This window comes from Phyllobates terribilis, unplaced genomic scaffold (genome assembly GCF_046119375.1).
Source record: "Phyllobates terribilis strain yellow unplaced genomic scaffold, ASM4611937v1 Scaffold_326__1_contigs__length_2130411, whole genome shotgun sequence".
Taxonomy (NCBI): Eukaryota; Metazoa; Chordata; class Amphibia; order Anura; family Dendrobatidae; genus Phyllobates; species Phyllobates terribilis.
The window spans coordinates 664973-687328 of NW_027363086.1; positions in this window are offsets into that span (position 1 = coordinate 664973).

The following is a 22356-nucleotide window of genomic DNA, read 5'->3' on the forward strand; positions in this document are numbered from 1 at the left end:
TACATCCATGTAGGAGGTGAGCTTGGGACTGAGTGCCAATAACAGAAATGAAACCACATAAAGGGAGCAACAATATCCCCACCAATCAAAACCCGGTAGCTATTCCAGCCAGCCAGCACAATACTAATGTTCTATAAAAGTTAATATCATGATACTAATAGTAGCAAATAATGCTGGTCATGGAAGTACAGCTCAATAGAAAGGTATGAAAGGAGGGGATGGTGCATTAGGTCAAAAAAAGAGGTACATATGTCTATACAATTAGCGTTATAACAGCATAAGTCCCCTTGCAAAAGGGGACATATAGTGCCAAAAAGTGCACAACTATAGATTTCTCAACATGGTTTCAATCAGTCACAAGTACCAGATATCAAACAGAATCCACAAGTAAAGTGTACATCCCGGTCAAGAATCAAGAGTGCAGTAGCAGTATCTGTATCAGAATCTCTTGTAGACATCAAAAGACGAAGGAGTTCAAAAGACAGATCGTCTGCCATAGATGTACATCAAAAAGAAGAGGTCCTGGGGCACAGTCACTGTCGGAGAAAATGTGAGTACAAAGAGAATAAAAGGGAAAATATAAAAATTAGAAAAGAATATAAAAACTAAAAACCTAAAGCCATGGTCCAGAAATAGACATATCATGGTCCACAGGGGAGCAGAAACACAGAACATATCATACAATCCGTCACTTCATTTCAGAGGAAGGACGAGAACCCCAAACTCTCATTGAGGCCCCGCGGAGCCATGGTGTCTAAAGTGACGATCCATCTGGCCTCCTTTTGGGCCAGAAGTTGCTTACCATTTCCACCCCGGGAGCCCAAATGTATGACATCAATGCCGCAAAACTTTAGTGTCCTCGGATCGCAATTGTGGACAGCCTTAAAGTGACGCGGCAATGTTTTGAGCTCCCTGGGGTCGGCCACCGTCCGAGCCGCGCCAATGTCCCGCACGTGTTCACAAACCCTGATCCTCAGCTCTCTCGTAGTGAGTCCTACATAAATTAATTGACAACCACATGTAGCATAATATATAACATGGGTTGTACCGCATGAGATGTAATTGCGGATTTTAAACTCACGAGAGCCATCAGAGAACGTGAACACCCAGCTGCGCAGGATATTGGCGCAGGCGGCACAGTGGCCACAGGGGAACGAGCCAAACGTGGGTCCGCGGGACACAAATGGATTCGTCAAGGGAGTTATATAGTGGCTGGATACCAGTATGTCACCCAGGTTATTGGCCCGCCGGGGGGTCATTTGTGGATAGCTTCCTAAAGATTCACGTAGGGAGGGCTCCGCGCTGAGCACACCCCAATGACGGGAAAGGATCCGCCGCATATTCCCCCACTCATGATTATATGTGGAGATGTAGCGGATTCTTTCCGTTGTCACCCGTTTGGATGAATTTGAGGAATAAATCAGATGGTTACGGAATGTGTTCCGTGCTCTCGAGTAGCCACGGCCGATGCAGTGGTTGCTATACCCACGTTGCCTGAAACGTTCTGCCAGATCCGAAGCCTGTCTCCTAAACTTGTAGTCGGTGGAACAGATCCGCCTCATCCTCAGGAATTGTCTGACCGGGATGGCACGAATTGTAGAGGGATCATGTGCAGAGGCAGCATGTATTAAGGAATTGACCGAGGTGGGTTTTCTAAAGACATCAGTCTGGATGGTGTGGTACTCACCCACCTCCAGACTGATGTCTAGAAAGTCAATCTGTTTATGATGGTATGTATAGGTAAGCCTAATGGAACGATTGTTTGAGTTAAGCTGCACCATGAAATCGTCAAGCTCCTCCACCGTCCCCCGCCACAGAAACAAAATATCATCGATGTATCTAAGCCATGACACGACGGGGTCGGCGCGGCGCACGCCCTCGTCGCCAAAAATGTCTCTCTCCCAGGACCTCAAGAAGAGATTGGCGTACGAGGGCGCACAAGACGCCCCCATCGCCGTGCCACGCCTTTGTAGATGCACCGTATCTTTGAATAAAAAATAATTGTGGTGGAGGACGAAGTGGAGGAGATCAAGGATAAAATTTCGTGAGAGGCCGTCCAGATTGGACGCCCCAAGGAAGAGGCGGACTGCAGAAAGGCCCAGATCATGGCTAATACATGTGTAGAGGCTCTCAACATCGGCCGTGACTAGCAGGATACCATCCGTCACAAGGACGCCATTAACGCGCCTTAAGACGTCCATCGTGTCCTGAATGTATGAAGGAAGTGTCTCCACTAATGGGCGAAGGTGGCTGTCAATATACTGGCAAATAGGACCACACAAATTACTTAGGCCTGACACGATTGGACGTCCCGGCGGGTTGAGGGCGTCCTTGCGAATTTTTGGAAGTAGGTAAAAAGTAGCAGTTTTAGGGAATCGAACAGGTAAAGCTTCAACTGTTTGCTTGTTAATAATTCCCTGATCACAGGCCCTGCCCAGGATCCCCTGGAGCGCGGCAGAGAAGGAGGCAGTAGGATTAAAGGGTAACCTCGAATATGTCTTGGTATCCCTTAGTTGGCGTAACGCCTCCCTCTCATATTTAGAACAGGGCCACAGTACAATGTTCCCTCCCTTGTCCGCTGGTTTAATAACCACATCACGAAGTGATTTCAACCGTTCTATCGCAGTACGCTGAGAATGAGTAAGATTGTCAAAGCGTCTGCGTGTGGAGAGATGTCTCAAATCCTCCGTCACTAGACGCACAAATATTTCAACTGCCGGACTCAGGGACAAGTGAGGGAACCTTGTGGATCTAGGATACCTCGACTGTGGTAACCCACCTGTATTTGGGGGTTGGTCCTGCTCCATCAAGAGGTCCTACAAATCCTTCAATGCCTCCATCTCTGTCGTGGTCACAGGGCCATCCTCACCATGTGGCCTGGAATGTAATTTTTTAAGAATAAGTTTACGTGCAAACAGGTGGAGGTCCTTCAGGGCAGTAAAAAAATGAAATGCATTAGTGGGTGCAAAAGATAGTCCCAGCCCCAGGACCTCCATCTGCTTGTCAGTTAGTACGTGGTTGGATAAGTTAACAATGCGGAGCCCCCCGCAAGCAGCACTAACCTGGTAAGGTGTGGCACGTGTTCTTCTATTATTGGGTCTTGTTTGAATCTTTGAAGATAGGAAGCCATCCACACCAGGGCGGCCACCTGGGTTGCCACCTGGGTTTTCTGACGGTGTTTGTTCGCCGTTAGAAGTAGTTGAAGCGACCAATGTAGTTAAATGAATATTAGTCACGGCTTACCATAACATGGATTCACATCATTATGCTATTGAATACATATAACAATAATCCGATATTGATATTATTATTATTATTATTAATATTGTTATGGACATTAAATGATATTGCCAAGGAAGAAGAAAAGAAAAATGATCCTATTATCCTAATGATGAACCTATCTACTTTGAGGATTTCAGTTGATGTCTGTCATCCTCAAAAGGGGGAATTGTTAAATATTAATTACGGATATTAATTTTATTCTGAATTCTGTACCATACATTGCATAAGATTGCATCAGCCATTGTGCTAGGGTTTCTAGGTAACATGCGCTATTTGTTTATTTTTAGTTAGTCCATTTCACAGGACACTGGACGACACATGGTGTCATCCTAACACACGTGCTGGACACAGACAGACGCAACCTACCATCCAGGATCCAAGGAAAAGATGAGTGAATCTCAACTATTAAGCTAATTATGGATAAATGGACAATCACTCTAACTATTTAACTATTTTATGTAACTATTGCAATCATTCTTTATAATGGACAATCCAAGAATAAATCGATATATTTTTTTATAAGAATATCGTGATATTGATACTTTGATCAATCGCATCTGATAAGAAGTCCTCAATAGAAAAATATACTGAAAGAAGTATTTTTTTTACACCTTCAGACATTTGTCCCATGGTTCACTCAAACCAACACTGTGGGACCATTTGGCTGCCAAAATATTATAGGGAGTCTGTTCCCAACCTGGTATCTCAATAGACTCAGTAACAACTATCTTTTTCTTAAATAAAGGCATGTGTGACATGCAGAAGGAATGCTGTTGCTTCAAAAGCATCCAGCAACTGTTACAAAATAACACAAGCACAGGAGACAGGAAGTGTTGTGCTCCAGAAGCATCCAGCAACTAGAGGGGTTAACACCGTCACAGGAGACAGGGAGTGTTTTAGCAGAGCCCCAGGGGGATTGTGGGGAACTTGTTATTGTAGTCTGGCTGAAGCCGAAGAGAAAGGTAGTGTGTTATCTGGATCTGACAGAAGGCAACTAAACAGGATTCAGATCACGAGAGAAAATAAACACATGTCAGATAAACTCCCTGAACTAACAGTGCAGAGTATTATCGGGCAGGAAGATAAGAACTGGAAGGAATTGTGTCACAGGGATCATCTCCCTCATCAAACCCTGCCCCCCTACATCTCCATGCAGGATACAGAATGCTGTTTACTATTGTGTCCTTGTGAAGGAAAAGCCTGTGGTTGTGTATGCATAGAAGTGTGCTGCTAAGAGATCTAATCTATGCTGAATTATGCTACTGAAGAGACTGTAATACTGTGCCTTGTGAAGAAACTACTGTATTGTTACTGGAGCCGGTTGCTCAAGAAACTCAGACTGTACTGTAATGAAGATTGTTGCTGTAATATCCCTGAATTGCACTGGCCGTGCTTCAGATTACATTCCACTGTTAAACTGTTAAAAAAGACTCTTGTTAGATGTGTCTGGTCAGCAATTGAATCTATCATGTGCCTGAGAGAAGCTTCTGCCTATGGTTGCCCTGAGTAACATTTCCCCGAGGATTCCAAAGAATTCATGAAACCGGTCTCGCCCTATCTGAACCTAGTGGCGTGCGTGTAACATTGGTGGCCCGTACAGGGAATCCTAAGTGGGAATTAGCATGTAGAGGGAGAAGAGGAAAAGTGTCTGGAAAACACAGCAGCAAAACACATCAATTCAACTCTGCTACACCAGTTAAAGGGGACCAGACCTAAAGAAAACTCACTAGCAGCAATGGATGTGGAAATACAAATGGACAGAATTAGTGAGCTGCTTCTTCAGTTAACCTGTGAAAAATTGAGAACAGTAGCAGAACATATAAAGATGTCAGAAGAACAGATTTCTAAAGCACACAACCGCAGGTAACTGTTAGCTGCCATTAATGCAAAAATGGATGAGCTGGGGAGAAAGAAGCTGAAGACGTCATGGGGACATTCCTCCAGGAGCTAACACAGTTTCTAACCTGGCTGAAGTTTGAGGATGGAGGGGTGGCACCAATTACCAAAAGCAGGAATCTCCATCCGCAGACAGAACTACAGGAATTTAAAGAACAATTCAAAGCCCTAACAACAGCCCTACAGGAATCAATCAAAACCTCTGAACGGGTGACAGACTCAGACACAACCTTTACCCTGCTCGGACTAGATAAATCAGAAAGACAGTCCTCTGTAACACCACAAATCACCATAAGGAAAGAATTCAAGATCCTGGGACAGATTTGAGAGTGTGAACAGAAAGAGAAACTGTCTTATATGAACTTGTTGCACCAGATCGATGCTGGCTTACAGAAAGGCTACAAGCCAGATGAGATCATTGAGGGGGTGGTGAAAGCGATCATCCCAGGACTGAACCTCCGTAGTATGCTAGAAATGAAGAGTCAATTGACCTTGCAACAGCTGAAGATGATTTTAAAAGGGCACTATAAAGAAGAGAGTACTTCAGAATTGTTCCACCGACTCATTAACCTCTCACAGAAAAATAATGAATCACCCCAAAGTTTCTTGTTCAGAGCAATTGAACTGAAGGAGAGACTGTTGTTTGCATCCAGAGATGTAGAAGCGGAGAAGAGGTTTGATGCTAGACTATTCCAGAAGAAGTTTTTGAGAACATTGGGAACGAGAATAATCAGCAAAGGCATCAAGTTGCAGCTGAAACAGTACCTAGAAGATCCTGGCATTCTGGACCAAGTCCTAATTGAAAAAATGAATGAGGCAACTTGTTTGGAGTCAGAGAGCGAACAGAAGTTACAGATAGGCTCTGCTCCTAAAATCACCAAAATGAGTCAGCTGAAGCTGGGGACCCCCGGTGGCCAGTCCGAAGATCATCATGGAGACCCTCCAGTGCCACCTCCGAGAGGGAACTTTAAATCACCAACAAAAGAGAGGACCGCCAACGCTGACTGGGAGGAAGTAATAGATCTGCGAGCCGAGTTGATTTCGGTAAAAAAGTTGATTCGTACCAGGCTGGAACCTGTATCCCTCAGACCCAGGAGTGGGTTCCAGAACAGAAGATACCCGACTTGTGAAGTGTGCCGTTCATCAAATCAGAGTACGGTGTGTGTCCACTGTCTAAGATGTGGTGAGGAAGGACATTTTGCCAAGGAATGCAACGGGTCAGAGATGGGTCGTTGAAGTAGCTGACTTCAATTCCAGCATCAAGTACAGGCCAGGAAAATGCAATGCGGATGCTGACGGATTGTCGAGAATGCCTCTAGAGCCTATGGAGTTCATGCAAAAATTCTCGGAGGAAGTCAGTCTGGAAGCAATTGAGAGCACTACCCAAGCAGTACAAGTTTATCAGGAGGAAGACACACCATTGTGGTGTCCGTTGACGGTGGAAACCACCATAAAAGCGGGAGAATAAGATCACCCCCTGTCTATTCAACAACTACCAAAAGAAAAAATCCATAGAGCACAACGGAAAGATCAGATAATTGGTAGAATACTACTTTATGTGGACCAAGATCGGTTTCCAAGTAAACGGGAGAGAGATAATGAATCACCAGCAGTATGTTTTAGTTAAAGAATGGACGAAGCTCTACCTCAGTGAAGACAGTATCCTGTATTGTAAAGGAGGACAAAACCGGCAGTTAGTACTACCCAGAGTATTCCGTAGGTTGATCTTCAAAGAACTCAATGAAAACATAGGACACCTAGGAGTGGAAAGGACCACCAACTTGATCCGTGAATATTTCTTCTGACCGTACATGCAGAGAGATATTGAGAGGTATGTGACCAGGGAGTGTGGGTGTCTGAAAGATAAACATCCCAACACATCAACCCAGGCACTTATGGGCAACTACAGTATGTATCCGTTTGAGATGGTCTCAATAGACTTTCTACATCTCGAGACGTGCAAGGGTGGCTACGAATACATATTGGTGGTGATGGACCATTTTACTCGATTTGCCCAAGCATATCCCACCACCAATAAAGCTGGTCAAACAGTGGCAGAGAAGTTCTTCAATGATTTTGCTTTGAGGTTTGGTTTCCCTACGAGGTTACACCACGACCAAGAAAAAGAAATTGAGAACCAGCTCGTAGACAAGCTAGGAAAATACTGTAGAATTCAGAGATCCCACACAACGCCCTATCACCTAGAGGGTAATGGACAAGTGGAACGTTTTAAGCGGACATTATTGTCGATGTTGCGCACTTTAAAGTGGTTGTCCACTACTTTTACATTGATGCCCAATTCGTAGGATAGGGCATCAATGTATGATCGGCCAGGGTCCCGCACGCGGCACCCCGGCCGATCAGCTGCTACTAGCGCCGGCGGCGGTGGCCGCAGGCCGGAAGTGATCACCAGCGGAGCTCCACCGTCAAATGGTAGTGGCCGCCGCGGTGTACTGCACATCCGCCTCCTATTCAATTGAATGGGAGGCGGATGTGCAGCACACCTCGGCGGCCACTACCACTTGACGGCGGAGCCCCACAGGTGAGCACTTCAGGCCGGTGGCCACCGCCGCCGGCACCGATAACAGCTGGTATGTGGGGGTGCCACGTGTGGGACCCTGGCCGATCATACATTGATGCCCTATCCTACGGATTGGACATAAATGTAAAAGTAGTGGACAACTTCTTGTCAGGACTCTGAAGAGGCAATTTGCATATTGTTTTCCTTTGGGACATTTCTGCCCTTTTTCAAGATGGCGTCTTCTGTATCATGTGCCCTTACCTCCTGCCCTTATTACTCCACCCCAGCCTCTAGTCTAGTGCTAGAGTATTTTGCCTGAGATCCTCCTTCTGGTGGCTTCCTGGCTTTCTGCATGCTCCCGAAATTCTGCTGGAATCATCTGTTCCCTGAGAGCCTGCTTCATACTCTAGTTTCCAGCATTTCTCGTGCCCCTGGCTGTTTTGTGCTGGTTCCTCTGCACCTCTGCCCTCCATCTGCTTTGGCTCTCAAGTAAGCTGCTCTGAGTTCTCAGTCTCCTTATTCGGATGGTTGCTGAGCATGGGACTGGTCTGCACTGTCCGAGACTTTACCCGGGCCTCTTTGATTGCTTCTGCATTGTATGGACTTGCTGATGTATAATGGTGAACTAACCTTGCAAAGACTCATTATTCTGTGAACTTAAGACTTTGAGATTTCTCTGCATTTTTGTGCAAAACACTGTGTGCTTTAATATAGACTTTTCACCTATAAACTGTGTACTGTTGTGTCTCGCTCCACGCAAACAGTCTCCTTAGTTATCCACTATAATTGTTACAGGATACTCTAGCCCCTTTAGGAGACTGCTGGAGCAATGACTGCAGAAAGCAAGTTAGAGCAGGTGTATGCCATAATTAGATCTCTGCAGAAAGATGTGGAAGGTGTGCAAAAGAGACTTGGAGGCCTTGAGCACAATCAACAAGTGTTTGGACAAACTTTACAGGACTTAAGTATCCGTATGGCGGCTCAGGAAAACAAACTTGCTGGCTTGGAGTCCCAATATGGACGGGCTTTCCAGGACTTAAACACGCAAATAGCGGCACAAGTGACTTTACCCTCTGGTAAACCGCCACTAGCCAGTCCACCTAAGTTGCCACCATTCAGGCTTAATGGTGATCGTGACAAATTTTGTGGTTTTGTGAACCAGTGTATGCTATATTTTGATGTGCATGTTGACCGTTTTCCTACTGATCGCTCTAAAGTATTGTGTGTAATTATGCTGCTGACCTCATGAGCGCTCGCCTGGGCGAATCCGATGATCGAGTCTCGTGATCCACGGTTAAATGATTTGGATGAGCTCTTGGCCGCTATGGCATTAATGTTTGATGACCCTAATCGCCGCGCAACTGCTGAGTCTGCTTTATTATCTGTACGCCAGGGTAAACGCTCTGTTATTGAATATGCGACTGAATTTAGGAGATTAGCGGTTGATACTAATTGGGACAGTTATGCACAATTGCCTATTTTTAAGAAAGGTCTGTCTAGCATTGTGAAGGATGAACTAGCCCGTTCAGAGTCACCACAAGAGTTAGAAACGTTTATACAGCATTGTGTACGCATAGACATTCGTCTTACTGAGCGTAGACAGGAGAAATTGGCTGTATTTAACCGTATGTCTAATTTTTCCTTTCCTCCAAAAGAGCCTTCAGGTAAATCATCTCGGGAGGTAGAGGAGGTGGCCATGCAGATTGATTCTGTGCAGAGGCGTGAGAGTAATGAGCGCCGAGAGCACCGTCTGCGAGAGAGGCTATGTTTCTACTGCAGTCAGTCAGACCACTTCCCAATTTACTGTCCTAAGCTGTCTGACAAGGTGCTAGCAGCGGTAGGGGAGTATGATAACTGTGACGATGAGTCTGACATCTCTGAATGTAGCCTGCCATTAAACGCTGTTTTCCATTCTGTCTCTCTGGCTACACCTCCCAGGGAGCTGCAGGAAAAGAACTCTCACTCTTCACTCCCTATTAAGATTCTGTGTACAGGGCAGTGGATTTCCAGTGCGGCTATGATTGACTCTGGCGCTGGGGGCAACTTTATGGACATTACATTCGCCAAGGAACATGGCATTGAGATACAGCGTAGAGCCTCACCAATTGCCATGGAAACAGTGGATGGGTCACCCTTAGTCTCTGGGCCTGTGGATCAGGAAACAGTACCCCTTGAAATTTTGTTGGAGCCTAATCATCAGGAGCAACTTTCTTTTCTATTAATTTCTTCTCCTCATTTTCCTGTGATTTTAGGCATCCCTTGGTTGCGTGCTTGAAACCAGATTGTCAACTGGGAGACCAAGGAGATTACCTTCCCAACAAGGAGCAACTCAGCGATTACAGAAGCCGTTCCTGAGTCCAGAGATAAAGAATCTCCTGCACAGGTTTTTTCTTTACCTTCTGTGTATAAAGATTTCTCTGATATTTGTGACCAGAAGAAAGCAGATCATCTTCTTCCACATAGGCATTATGACTATCCCATTGAGCTGCTTCCTGGGACAGCTATTCCTTTCAGTAATGTATACCCTTTGGCGGCACCTGAGCTTCAGGCCCTGAAGGAATATATTGATGAAAATCTGGCTAAAGGCTTCATACGCCCTTCTTCCTCACCAGCAGGGGCGCCTATATTTTTTGTGAAGAAAAAGGATGGGACCCTGAGACCCTGTATTGACTATAGGGAACTTAATAAGGTAACCATACGGAATCGCTATCCTTTGCTGTTGATTCCCGAATTATTGGACAGAGTTCATCATGTCAAGATATTCACTAAACTGGACCTTCGTGGGGCTTATAATCTGGTGCGTATTCGTTCCGGTGCTGAATGGAAGACAGCATTCAGATGTCGGTATGGACACTTTGAATACCTCGTGATGCCCTTTGGGCTTTGTAATGCCCCTGCGACGTTTCAACATCTTGCTAATGACATTTTTAGAGATCTATTAGATCAGTTTGTGGTGATCTATTTGGATGATATTCTATTTTTTTCTGACTCTCTGCAGGAACATGAGGAACATGTCAAATCTGTTTTGAAACGTCTGATAGAGAACCATCTGTATATCAAGCCGGAGAAATTTGAGTTCCATCGTTCTGAGATCCAGTTTTTAGGTTATATCATCTCTCCTCAGGGGCTGAACATGGAATCTGGTAAGATTGAGGCAATCCTTGACTGGCCGGTACCTAAGAACGTTAAAGAGGTCCAACGTTTTATCGGTTTTGCAAATTTCTATAGACGTTTTATTCAAAATTTTTCTGATATTGTTCGGCCCATCACTTCCTTGACCAAGAAAGAAAAGCCCTCTAAGTGGTCATCACAGGCTCAAGAAGCTTTTGATCGGCTTAAGACCCGTTTCACCTACGTACCGCTGTTGATCCACCCAGACCCAGCACAGCCTTTCATTGTGGAGGTGGATGCTTCTGATAATGCTTTGGGGGCTACTCTCTCCCAAAGAACTGGAGAGAAGAGTCTGCTACATCCTTGTGCTTGTGGGAGACAAGGAATTGCTGGCTATTATTGTAGCTTTCAAGGAATGGAGGCACCATCTGCAAGGAGCCACACAACAGATTGTAGTATTGACTGACCATCGGAATTTAGAGTTCCTTAGATCCGCTAGAGGTCTTTCTCCTCGGCAGGCTCGTTGGAATCTATTTTTAAATCAATTTAACTTTGTTATTTCGTACCACCCAGGTTCTCGTAATGGGAAGGCTGATGCTTTATCCCGATTCCATGCTGCGGATTCCGTACATGGAGCCCCGTCCAAGACCATTCTATCTGATGCCAACTTCATCGGAGTGATCCACAATCAAGACTTATGGAAGGAGTTCAAGGAGGCCTATGACAGTGATGTATTTCTGGCCAATCCTCCTGCTGATATCAATCTCGTTCTTAGGAGTGGCATGTGGTTCAGAGATCGACGTATCTACGTCCCTGAGGCCGTCCGTCAACAGATCCTCAAGTTGGTCCACGACTCCAAGTTGGCTGGTCCCAGGGGGGTACAGAAGACACGAGAATTCCTAAACAGATTTTTCTGGTGGCCGACTTGCCTGAAGGATACTAAGGACTATGTGCTCTCTTGCGAGGTATGTGCTCGTTACAAGACTCCTCGTGTGTCACCTACGGGTCTTCTTCAACCATTACCTGTTCCGTCTCGTCCATGGGGGTCTATCTCAATGGACTTCATCGTGGAGCTGCCTATGTGGCGCCCAGCTGCGCTTGGTACTACAGATCCTAGAGGGTTGCATAGAAGGATTTCTCCACAAGAGGCCCCCACAGCACACACACACCTCCACCTTCCACCTCAGACCACCAGAGGGAGCCCGTTAGAGATATAAATAGGGAAGGTGGAGCTAGGCAGCTCAGTGATTCAGCAGTTCCTGCTCAGACACAGAAGTAGTCAGTGCAGTCGAGCCAGAGCCTAGCAGTTCCTGCAGAAAGAGTTCAGTATAGTCTGTAGAGTGAGTCCAGACTAGAACTCACAGAGCTCAGGATAGAGAGCTAGTGTAACATACCTGGCGGCGTCCTTGCATGGTGGTCCATCTCCCACTGTGCAAGAGGGCGCACTTGATCTCCTGTCCAGGATGTCTCTCTGGCTTCCCTCCATGCTGTCTGTTTGTGTCTGTTTCTGCTGCTTAAGGGCGGCGCCCGATCACTTCCTGCCTTTTGTACCTGCTGTGGGTCACACCCCTTGTGCGTCCTCAGCCTATTGCTGTCTGTCACTTGGTATATAGCTCAGCAGCTCCCTTCTATCCCTGCCTGAGCATAGTGTTTCCTTCAGTGTGTGCTTGCACTCTGAAGGTGCCAGGTCCCGTTCTTTGTTTCCTTGTCTGCCTTTCCTGTAGGCTGTATTTCCAGGCCTGTCTGAACTGAGTCCTGTATGTCTTCTGCTTTTCGGTATCAGCTCCCGTGTCTGAACTGAGTCCTGTATGTCTTCTGCTTTGCGGTATCAGCTCCCGTGTCTGAACTGAGTCCTGTATGTCTCCTGCTTTTCGGTATCAGCTCCCGTGTCTGAACTGAGTCCTGTATGTCTCCTGCTTTTCGGTATTAGTTCCCATGTCTGAACTGAGTCCTTTCTGTGTTCTCTTGTCTGTCCTGTCTGAACACGCTCCTAGCCTGTTCCTCCTGCCTTCTAGGGGCCGATTACCTAGACCCGCTCCTGTATCTTGTCTGTCCTGTCTGAACTCGCTCCTTGCCTGTTCGTCCCGCCTCTCTGGGGGCAGTATTCCCAGACCCGCTCCTGTATCCCGCTGCAGTGTCGGTCTCCTCCGTACACTCAGTTCCAGTCTGAACTCTCTCCTATCCTTTACCTGTTTTTGCCTCTATGTCCGTTCCCTTCCTTTTTCTGCAGAGTCTGAACTCGTTCCTAACTCCTGCCAGTTGTCTCTGTACTCCCGTTTGTGAGTTTGTGGTCCACTCGCTACTTCACTGCTAGTACCCTGTGGGTGTCTGGCTTTGCCTTTCCCTTCCTGTCTGTTCCGTGTGAACAGAGCCCTGTCCTCCCTGCTCAGCCTTGTCTGCACTCTAGCCGTGCTTGCCTGTACCCCTTTGCCTGTATTGTTCCTGTGTCCCGGTGTGTACTGGGTCCTATCCCGCCTGTGTTCCTACCTGCTAGTGCCTCCCTGTCTGCACTCTAGCTGTGCTTGCCTTTACCCCCCTGCCTGCATACCCGCCTGCCTGCATACCAGTCGTGCCTGCCTATACCCACCAGTCTGTGTGCCAGCCTACCAGCCTGTTCCTGTATTCCCCTGTGTGGGTCAACAGCCGTGTCCGGGGTCTGTCCTGGAGTAGCACCTGGTCCCTCTGCTCGGTTCCTCCTTGGTGCACTGGCGTCGTATGCCGTCGTGCGACCCTGGTCGGATCGGGTGAATACCTAGTCACGCCCCTCCAGGCATTCACTCTCCGGCACGGTCCAGTGGAATCACTACAATCACACGCACACGCCGCTCAGCCCGGGCGTGTGCATAACAGCATGCTCAGGCCATGGTTCCCGTTGAGCCCCACGGCCTTCGCTCTTTGAGAAGTTTTTCCAGCGAATACATGCATTAAAATAAAATAAATAAATTTTTTCCCCCCTTTAGCTGAGTTCCAGGCGAATTACGCACCCGTCCAGATGGATCTATCAGCCCTCGTTCCTGCGGATCCGCCACGTTACTATGGGGATCCAAGACAGTGTCGTGCATTTGTGGAGCAATGCATGCTACACTTCAAGGCCTACCCTCTCTATTTTCCTTCCGATTGGGCTAAAGTGGCCTTTATGATTGACTACCTAGCGGGTGATGCCTTGAAATGGGTCACCCCCCTATGGGAAGCATGGGATCCTGTCATCCTTGACCTGCAGGCCTTCCTGGTGGCCTTTCGTATGGTCTTCGAGGACCCTAACTCTGAAGCCCCTGCTGAAGCTTCACTTCCCAATATCCCGGAGCAGCCCCGACGGGTAATGTGTGTGGGTAGCGCAATAGTCCTCCAGCCCAATGAGACTACTGCCCACCCAGAATCCTCACAGGGTGACTACGCTTTCCGGAATACTTCTCTCAACCTCAAGAGGCAGTCCAGACGTGCTAGACTTAGAGGCAAGCCGTCACGCCAGGGTCTGTCCTCCCTGAGACCTCCTGACCCCAACCTTGAAGTCCCTACTGAAGCTTCATCTCCCTGTATCCCGGAGAAACCCCAATGGGTAATGTGCGTGGGTAGTGCACCAGTTCTCCTGGCCGAAGAGACTTCTGCCCATCCAGACTCCACACAGGAGAACTTCCTGCACCCGGCATCAGATGCTTCTTTCTCTTTAACCGGTGTGCATGTCCAAGGATGCTCCAAAGCTGTGGTTACCTCAGAGTCTGTGCACCTCTACTACCTGGCGGAGGATCCCCTGTTGCCTCCTGAATCCTCCGGGATACCACTCGATGACAAATGGAGAGAGACTTCTCTACACCCGGTACTCAATACTTTGTCCGCTTCGTCCTGTGAGCCTGACAATGGGTACCCCAAAGTGGTAGTTACCTCCGAGTCTCTACACCCCTCCGACCAGGCGGAGGATCTCCAGTTGTCTCCTGAACCCTTCGGGGTGCTACCTGGTAGCGAAAGGACAGAGACTCTCCTATACTCTGTACCTGATACCTCGCTCGCTTCGTCCAGTGAGTCCAACCTAGTGTACTCCGAAGCAGAGGTTACTCCTGAGTCTCTACACCCCTCCGACCAGGCGGAGGACCTCCAGTTGTGTTCAGAATCCTTCGGGGTGCCACCTGGTGGTGAATGGACAGAGACTTTCCTATACTCTGTACCTGATACCTCGCTCGCTTCGTCCTGTGAGTCCAACCTAGTGTACTCCGAAGCAGAGGTTACTCCTGAGTCTCTACACCCCTCCGACCAGGCGGAGGACCTCCAGTTGTGTTCAGAATCCTTCGGGGTGCCACCTGGTGGTGAATGGACAGAGACTTTCCTATACTCGGTACCCGATACCAAGCCTGCTTCCTCCAGTGAGTCCAACCTAGTGTACTCCGAAGCAGAGGTTACTCCTGAGTCTCTACACCCCTCCGACCAGGCGGAGGACCTCCAGTTGTGTTCAGAATCCTTCGGGGTGCCACCTGGTGGTGAATGGACAGAGACTTTCCTATACTCGGTACCCGATACCTCGCCTGCTTCCTCCAGTGAGTCCGACCTAGTGTACTCTGAAGCAGTTGTTTTCTCTGAGCCTCTGCACTCTTCTGACCCGGCGGAGGACCTCCAGTTGTTTCCTGAATCCTCCGGGATACCACCAGATAACAAAGAGACAGTGACTTTTCCTCATTATGTACCTGATAACCCGTCTATTTCTTCCTGTGAGCTTGACAAGATGTACCTCGAAGCAGAGATTACCCTTAAGTCTCTGTCCCCCTCCAACCCAGTGAACGACTGGTCCTCGAATTCCCTGCGGAAGATTCTGGCAGGCCTGAAGAAGAGGGGGCGTAAGGGGGGAGGTACTGTAACATACCTGGCGGCGTCCTTGCATGGTGGTCCATCTCCCACTGTGCAAGAGGGCGCACTTGATCTCCTGTCCAGGATGTCTCTCTGGCTTCCCTCCATGCTGTCTGTTTGTGTCTGTTTCTGCTGCTTAAGGGCGGCGCCCGATCACTTCCTGCCTTTTGTACCTGCTGTGGGTCACACCCCTTGTGCGTCCTCAGCCTATTGCTGTCTGTCACTTGGTATATAGCTCAGCAGCTCCCTTCTATCCCTGCCTGAGCATAGTGTTTCCTTCAGTGTGTGCTTGCACTCTGAAGGTGCCAGGTCCCGTTCTTTGTTTCCTTGTCTGCCTTTCCTGTAGGCTGTATTTCCAGGCCTGTCTGAACTGAGTCCTGTATGTCTTCTGCTTTTCGGTATCAGCTCCCGTGTCTGAACTGAGTCCTGTATGTCTTCTGCTTTGCGGTATCAGCTCCCGTGTCTGAACTGAGTCCTGTATGTCTCCTGCTTTTCGGTATCAGCTCCCGTGTCTGAACTGAGTCCTGTATGTCTCCTGCTTTTCGGTATTAGTTCCCGTGTCTGAACTGAGTCCTTTCTGTGTTCTCTTGTCTGTCCTGTCTGAACACGCTCCTAGCCTGTTCCTCCTGCCTTCTAGGGGCCGATTACCTAGACCCGCTCCTGTATCTTGTCTGTCCTGTCTGAACTCGCTCCTTGCCTGTTCGTCCCGCCTCTCTGGGGGCAGTATTCCCAGACCCGCTCCTGTATCCCGCTGCAGTGTCGGTCTCCTCCGTACACTCAGTTCCAGTCTGAACTCTCTCCTATCCTTTACCTGTTTTTGCCTCTATGTCCGTTCCCTTCCTTTTTCTGCAGAGTCTGAACTCGTTCCTAACTCCTGCCAGTTGTCTCTGTACTCCCGTTTGTGAGTTTGTGGTCCACTCGCTACTTCACTGCTAGTACCCTGTGGGTGTCTGGCTCTGCCTTTCCCTTCCTGTCTGTTCCGTGTGAACAGAGCCCTGTCCTCCCTGCTCAGCCTTGTCTGCACTCTAGCCGTGCTTGCCTGTACCCCTTTGCCTGTATTGTTCCTGTGTCCCGGTGTGTACTGGGTCCTATCCCGCCTGTGTTCCTACCTGCTAGTGCCTCCCTGTCTGCACTCTAGCTGTGCTTGCCTTTACCCCCCTGCCTGCATACCCGCCTGCCTGCATACCAGTCGTGCCTGCCTATACCCACCAGTCTGTGTGCCAGCCTACCAGCCTGTTCCTGTATTCCCCTGTGTGGGTCAACAGCCGTGTCCGGGGTCTGTCCTGGAGTAGCACCTGGTCCCTCTGCTCGGTTCCTCCTTGGTGCACTGGCGTCGTATGCCGTCGTGCGACCCTGGTCGGATCGGGTGAATACCTAGTCACGCCCCTCCAGGCATTCACTCTCCGGCACGGTCCAGTGGAATCACTACAATCACACGCACACGCCGCTCAGCCCGGGCGTGTGCATAACAGCTAGGAGTGTGCCGACACTCTGAGAGCGGCGAAGAAGAGCAGCGTCCTGGCTGCAGTGTGTGTAGCCTAGTGAGGGGCTGAGCGGGGCCGAAGGCGAGTGGAAAGGGAGTAACATAGGGGGCAGAGAAGCTTAACCAGCTCACCCCGAAGCATATACCGGACACCGGGTCCGAGTCTACGTGGATCTTCATGACCAGTAGAAAACAACCGGAACCCCTGGCGAACTACATGTCCCAGGATCACCAAAAGCTGATACGTACCAGGGTCAGGAATCACGGAGACCCCAAAGAATAGGGAGAGTGATCTCCAACAGAAGGCCCTATCACCAAGTCAGCAGGTGCAGAGCAGAAACCAGGTTAGGTCTAGCTCCAGGCAGGTCAGAAACTTACTACAGAGAGGCAAGAGACAGGAGGCTCTACACCCGCTCACTGGGGAGGATCTTGATATGCACCCTTCACCCTACAGTGCTCCAGGATGTGCCTGAACTTCCATCAGTAAAAGGTACTGAAGTGACTTTCGTGTGTGCTCCTATTCTTGCTCTGACCCGGCTGGGTCCCCTCTGTCCTGCACCCCACCCCTCCTACGCTGCCCTGAGGCCCTGCTCCACCTGTGGGGAGCGATACCATCTAAGCTGCCACAACACCAGCCTCAGTGGACTGCTGCAGCCCTGGTGATCCTCACCAGACACCACAGGTGGCGTCACGAGCATTTACAAACCTATTATCCCAATAGACATTCCCCTCTTTTTCAGTTGTCCGCCCTGGGCCACGGACCGGGCCAGCCACCGTGATATCCCCCAAGCATCTGAGGGCCCGGCTGCCGAGTACCCCACGGCCCCGGGGGCGCGACAACTTCTGGCGTCACAAACAGGATTCCGTGCCCACTGCAACGACGGAGTGTTATGCCCGTTGCCACCTGGTACTGTGCGCCTTTAATTAAAAACTGTGTATGTTAAACTGTGGTGAAGATTGCCGCCATTGTTGGGCCGCCGAGCGAGAAGAAGGGCGTAACAGCAGGAAACTGAGGGGCGCACCTGCAAAAGCGCGCAAAGCCCCGGACACGCCCCATGCCTCGACGTCAAACCAGGAAATGCCAGGTCCTGGAAGGAGCGTCGCTGAACGCTCTGACGTAGGACGCAAGCGACGCAAGGTCCTGAAGAAGACTGTCACCTGGGGAGCTGTGGCCTACTGGAAGGAAAGGAAGGTAGGCCACGGTTCGCTAGGGGGGCACCAGAATGTCCGAGGAACAGCAAAACGCCGAAGCACCGGTTAATGGCCCTGATGTTCAACCCGAGCTCGGCGCCGAGCAGGCCGAGGCAGCCACTCCATCAGCAGGACCTGTAACCCCTGTCATACCCATGGCCCTGAATGTCCACAAGGTGGGGGAGGAGAGCAAACTCCCGCCATCTACGGCTGATGACCCGGCTGGGCCAGCCTATCATGGACAGGTGCTTCCCCGGAAGGAGCACCATTATTGAACTGCTGAAAATGTTTTATATGTTTATAATGTTTTTGTTATGCAACGTTTAAGAAATGTGCCTCCCATAAAGGGAAGATTGTTAATGTTTATTGTTTTATAAAATGTACTTCAGCCCGGAAGTGCTGAGCTTTGCTAGGGGGGAATGTGCCTCCCAGCTGCGCTTGGTACCGCAGATCGTAGAGGGTTGCATAGAAGGATTTCTCCACAAGAGGCCCCCACAGCACACACACACCTCCACCTTCCACCTCAGACCACCAGAGGGAACCCGTTAGGGATATAAATAGGGAAGGTGGAGCTAGGCAGCTCAGTGATTCAGCAGTTCCTGCTCAGACACAGAAGTATTCAGTGCAGTCAAGCCAGAGCCTAGCAGTTCCTGCAGAAAGAGTTCAGTATAGTCTGTAGAGTGAGTCCAGACTAGAACTCACAGAGCTCAGGATAGAGAGCTAGGAGTGTGCCAACACTCTGAGAGCAGCGAAGAAGAGCAGCATCCTGGCTGAAGTGTGTGTAGCCTAGTGAGGGCCTGAGCGGGGCCGAAGGCGAGTGGAAAGGGAGTAACATAGGGGGCAGAGGAGCTTAACCAGCTCACCCCGAAGCATATACCGGACACCGGGTCCGAGTCTACGTGGATCTTCATGACCAGTAGAAAACAACTGAAACCCCTGGCGAACTACATGTCCCAGGATCACCAAAAGCTGATACGTACAAGGGTCAGGAATCAAGGAGACCCCAAAGAATAGGGAGAGTGATCTCCAACAGAAGGCACTATCACCAAGTCAGCAGGTGCAGAACAGAAACCAGGTTAGGCCTAGCTCCAGGCAGGTCAGAAACTTACTACAGAGAGGTAAGAGACAGGAGGCCCTACACCCGCTCACTGGGGAGGATCTTGATATGCACCCTTCACCCTACAGTGCTCCGGGATGTGCCTGAACTTCCATCAGTAAAAGGTACTGAAGTGACTTTCGTGTGTGCTCCTATTCTTGCTCTGACCCGGCTGGGTCCCCTCTGTCCTGCATCCCCCTCCCTCCTACGCTGCCCTGAGGCCCTGCTCCACCTGTGGGGAGCAATACCATCTAAGCTGCCACAACACCGGCCTCAGTGGACTGCTGCAGCGCTGGTGATCCTCACCAGGCACCACAGGTGGCGTCACGAACATTTACAAACCTATTATCCCAATAGACATTCCCCTCTTTTCAGTTGTCCGCCCTGGGCCACGAACCGGGCCAGCCACCATGATATCCCCCAAACATCTGAGGGCCCGGCTGCCGAGTACCCCACGGCCCCGGGGGCGCGACAACTTCATCGGGTGGTATGAATACGATCCTGGTGATAGTTGATCGTCTGACCAAGGCTGCCCATTTTGTTCCTTGCACTGGCCTCCCCTCAGCTAAGGATACAGTGAAGTTGATTATACAAAATGTTTTTCGGCTGCATGGGGTCCTGGATGAGATCATCTCTGACCATGGAGTGCAGTTTACCTCAAGATTTTGGAAGGGGTTTTGCTCTGCACTCAATATTAATGTCTGTCTTTCTTCCGCTTATCACCCTCACACAAATGGCCAGACCGAGCGTACCAATCAGACTTTGGAACAATATCTAAGATGCTATATCAGCGATCTTCAGTATGATTGGTTGGAGCTTCTTCCATTAGCTGAATTCTCTTACAACAACTCTCAGAGTGCCTCCACTAAGTTAACACCTTTCTTTGCCAATTTGGATTTTCATCCGAGTATTTTTCCTAGGTCTCCGATTAATGCTCCTGTTCCAGCTGTAGAGGAAAGGCTGACTGCAATGAGGCAAAATTTGGAGGTTCTGAAGGAATCTCTGACCTCGGCTCAGGAACGTTACAAAAGATCGGCTGATAGATTCCGTAAACCAGCACCCATGTTTAAGGTAGGAGATTCCGTGTGGTTATCCACTAAAAATCTAAAGTTGAACTTTCCTTCACAGAAGCTTGGATAGAAGTTCATCGGTCCTTTCAAGATCAACGGTATTGTGAGCTCTGTGGCCTGCCATCTGAAGCTGCCTAGGAATATGAAGGTACATCCAGTTTTTCATGTTTCCTTACTGAAGCCTGTGTCTCCTAATACCTTCCAGGGACGTGTTGTGCCACCTCCACAGCCTGTAGTGATTGATGGGCAAGAGGAATTTGTGGTGGAGGAAGTGATTAACTCTAGGACTCGCAGGAATCGGCTTCAGTATTTGAAAAGATGTCAGGGGTATCACCCTGAAGAAGACTCTTGGGAACCTGTGGAAAACATCAATCCCCATAAAAAGATTTCTCGTTTCCATCAAAGATTCCCTGAGAAACCGGGTCCAGGATCATCCTCAGGCCGCTAGTAAGGAGGGAGTAATGTCAGGACTCTGAATGTTTCATTTTCTTTTGGGACATTTCTGCCCTTTTTCAAGATGGCATTTTCTGTATCATGTGCCCTTACCTCCTGCCCTTATAACTCCACCCCAGCCTCTAGTCCAGTGCTAGAGTATTTTGCCTGAGATCCTGGCTGTTTTGTGCAGGTTCCTCTGCACCTCTGCCCTCCATCTGCTTTGGCTCTCAAGTAAGCTGCTCTGAGTTCTCAGTCTCCTTATTCGGATGGTCGCTGAGCATGGGACTGGTCTGCACTGTCCGAGACTTTACCCGGGCCTCTTTGATTGCTTCTGCATTGTATGGACTTGCTGATATATAATGGTGAACTAACCTTGCAAAGACTCATTATTCTGTGAACTTAAGACTTTGAGATTTCTCTGCATTTTTGTGCAAAACACTGTGTGCTTTAATATAGACTTTTCACCTATAAACTGTGTACTGTTGTGTCTTGCTCCACGCAAACACTTTCCTTAGTTATCCACTATAATTGTGACACTTCTTTAACAGCTGACGAGAAGAAAGACTGGAAGAGTTCTCTGTCAAAAGTGGTACATGCTTATAACTGTGCAAAGAGTGATGCAACAGGTTACTCAACCTTCTTCCTATTAAATGGCCAAGACTGCCAATCGACATCATGTTCGATACTACTGTGTCAGAGACTTACAGAACGTATCCGGAGTACGTTCGGAAATGGAAGGAACGGATGGCAGAAGCATACAACATAGCGTCCAAAGTGGTTATGCAAGGACAGAGCAAGAGTAAGGAGTACTATCATCGAAAATGTTATGGAACAGAAATGGCACCAGTAAGCTGGGTGCTAGTCAAGAAGACAAGGTGTATGTGGTCGTAAAGAGGAAAGTCGATGACAGTCCAGTGTATGAAATCCGATTGGAAGGAGGGGACAATAAAACCAGAATAGTCTATCAGAATTTATTACTACCATGTCATTATCTCCCACCACAACAAGACTTCCCAGAAGCAGAGCGACATCGACCAAGATCGACTAAGAGACCACCACAGATTAAAGCTCCGGTGGGAGATAGTGACCTTGAAAGTTCCAATGAAGAAGAGCACACCGTTTTATTTCTCGGACCGGCAAGGAGAGGGATGTACCATCCTCAGGAGAGTGAACTAAGTCCAGAGGCTCCAGAGTTTGTACCAAGGAGTACAGATGAAGTCCAATTCAGATCTGATGATCGAACACCGGTCACTGGAGAGACCGATCGACACTCAGGAGAAGCAGAATTACCAGACCATGTAGAACCAAGCGATTCCAGAGAAGTGCAGGAACTTACAGAGGCAGTTCCAGGAGCATCTGAGGAAGCACGGGAAATGAGTGCGGCGGAAGAAACTCCTGTGACCGAAGAACCCGTGGTATCTGAGGAACAACCCTCCAG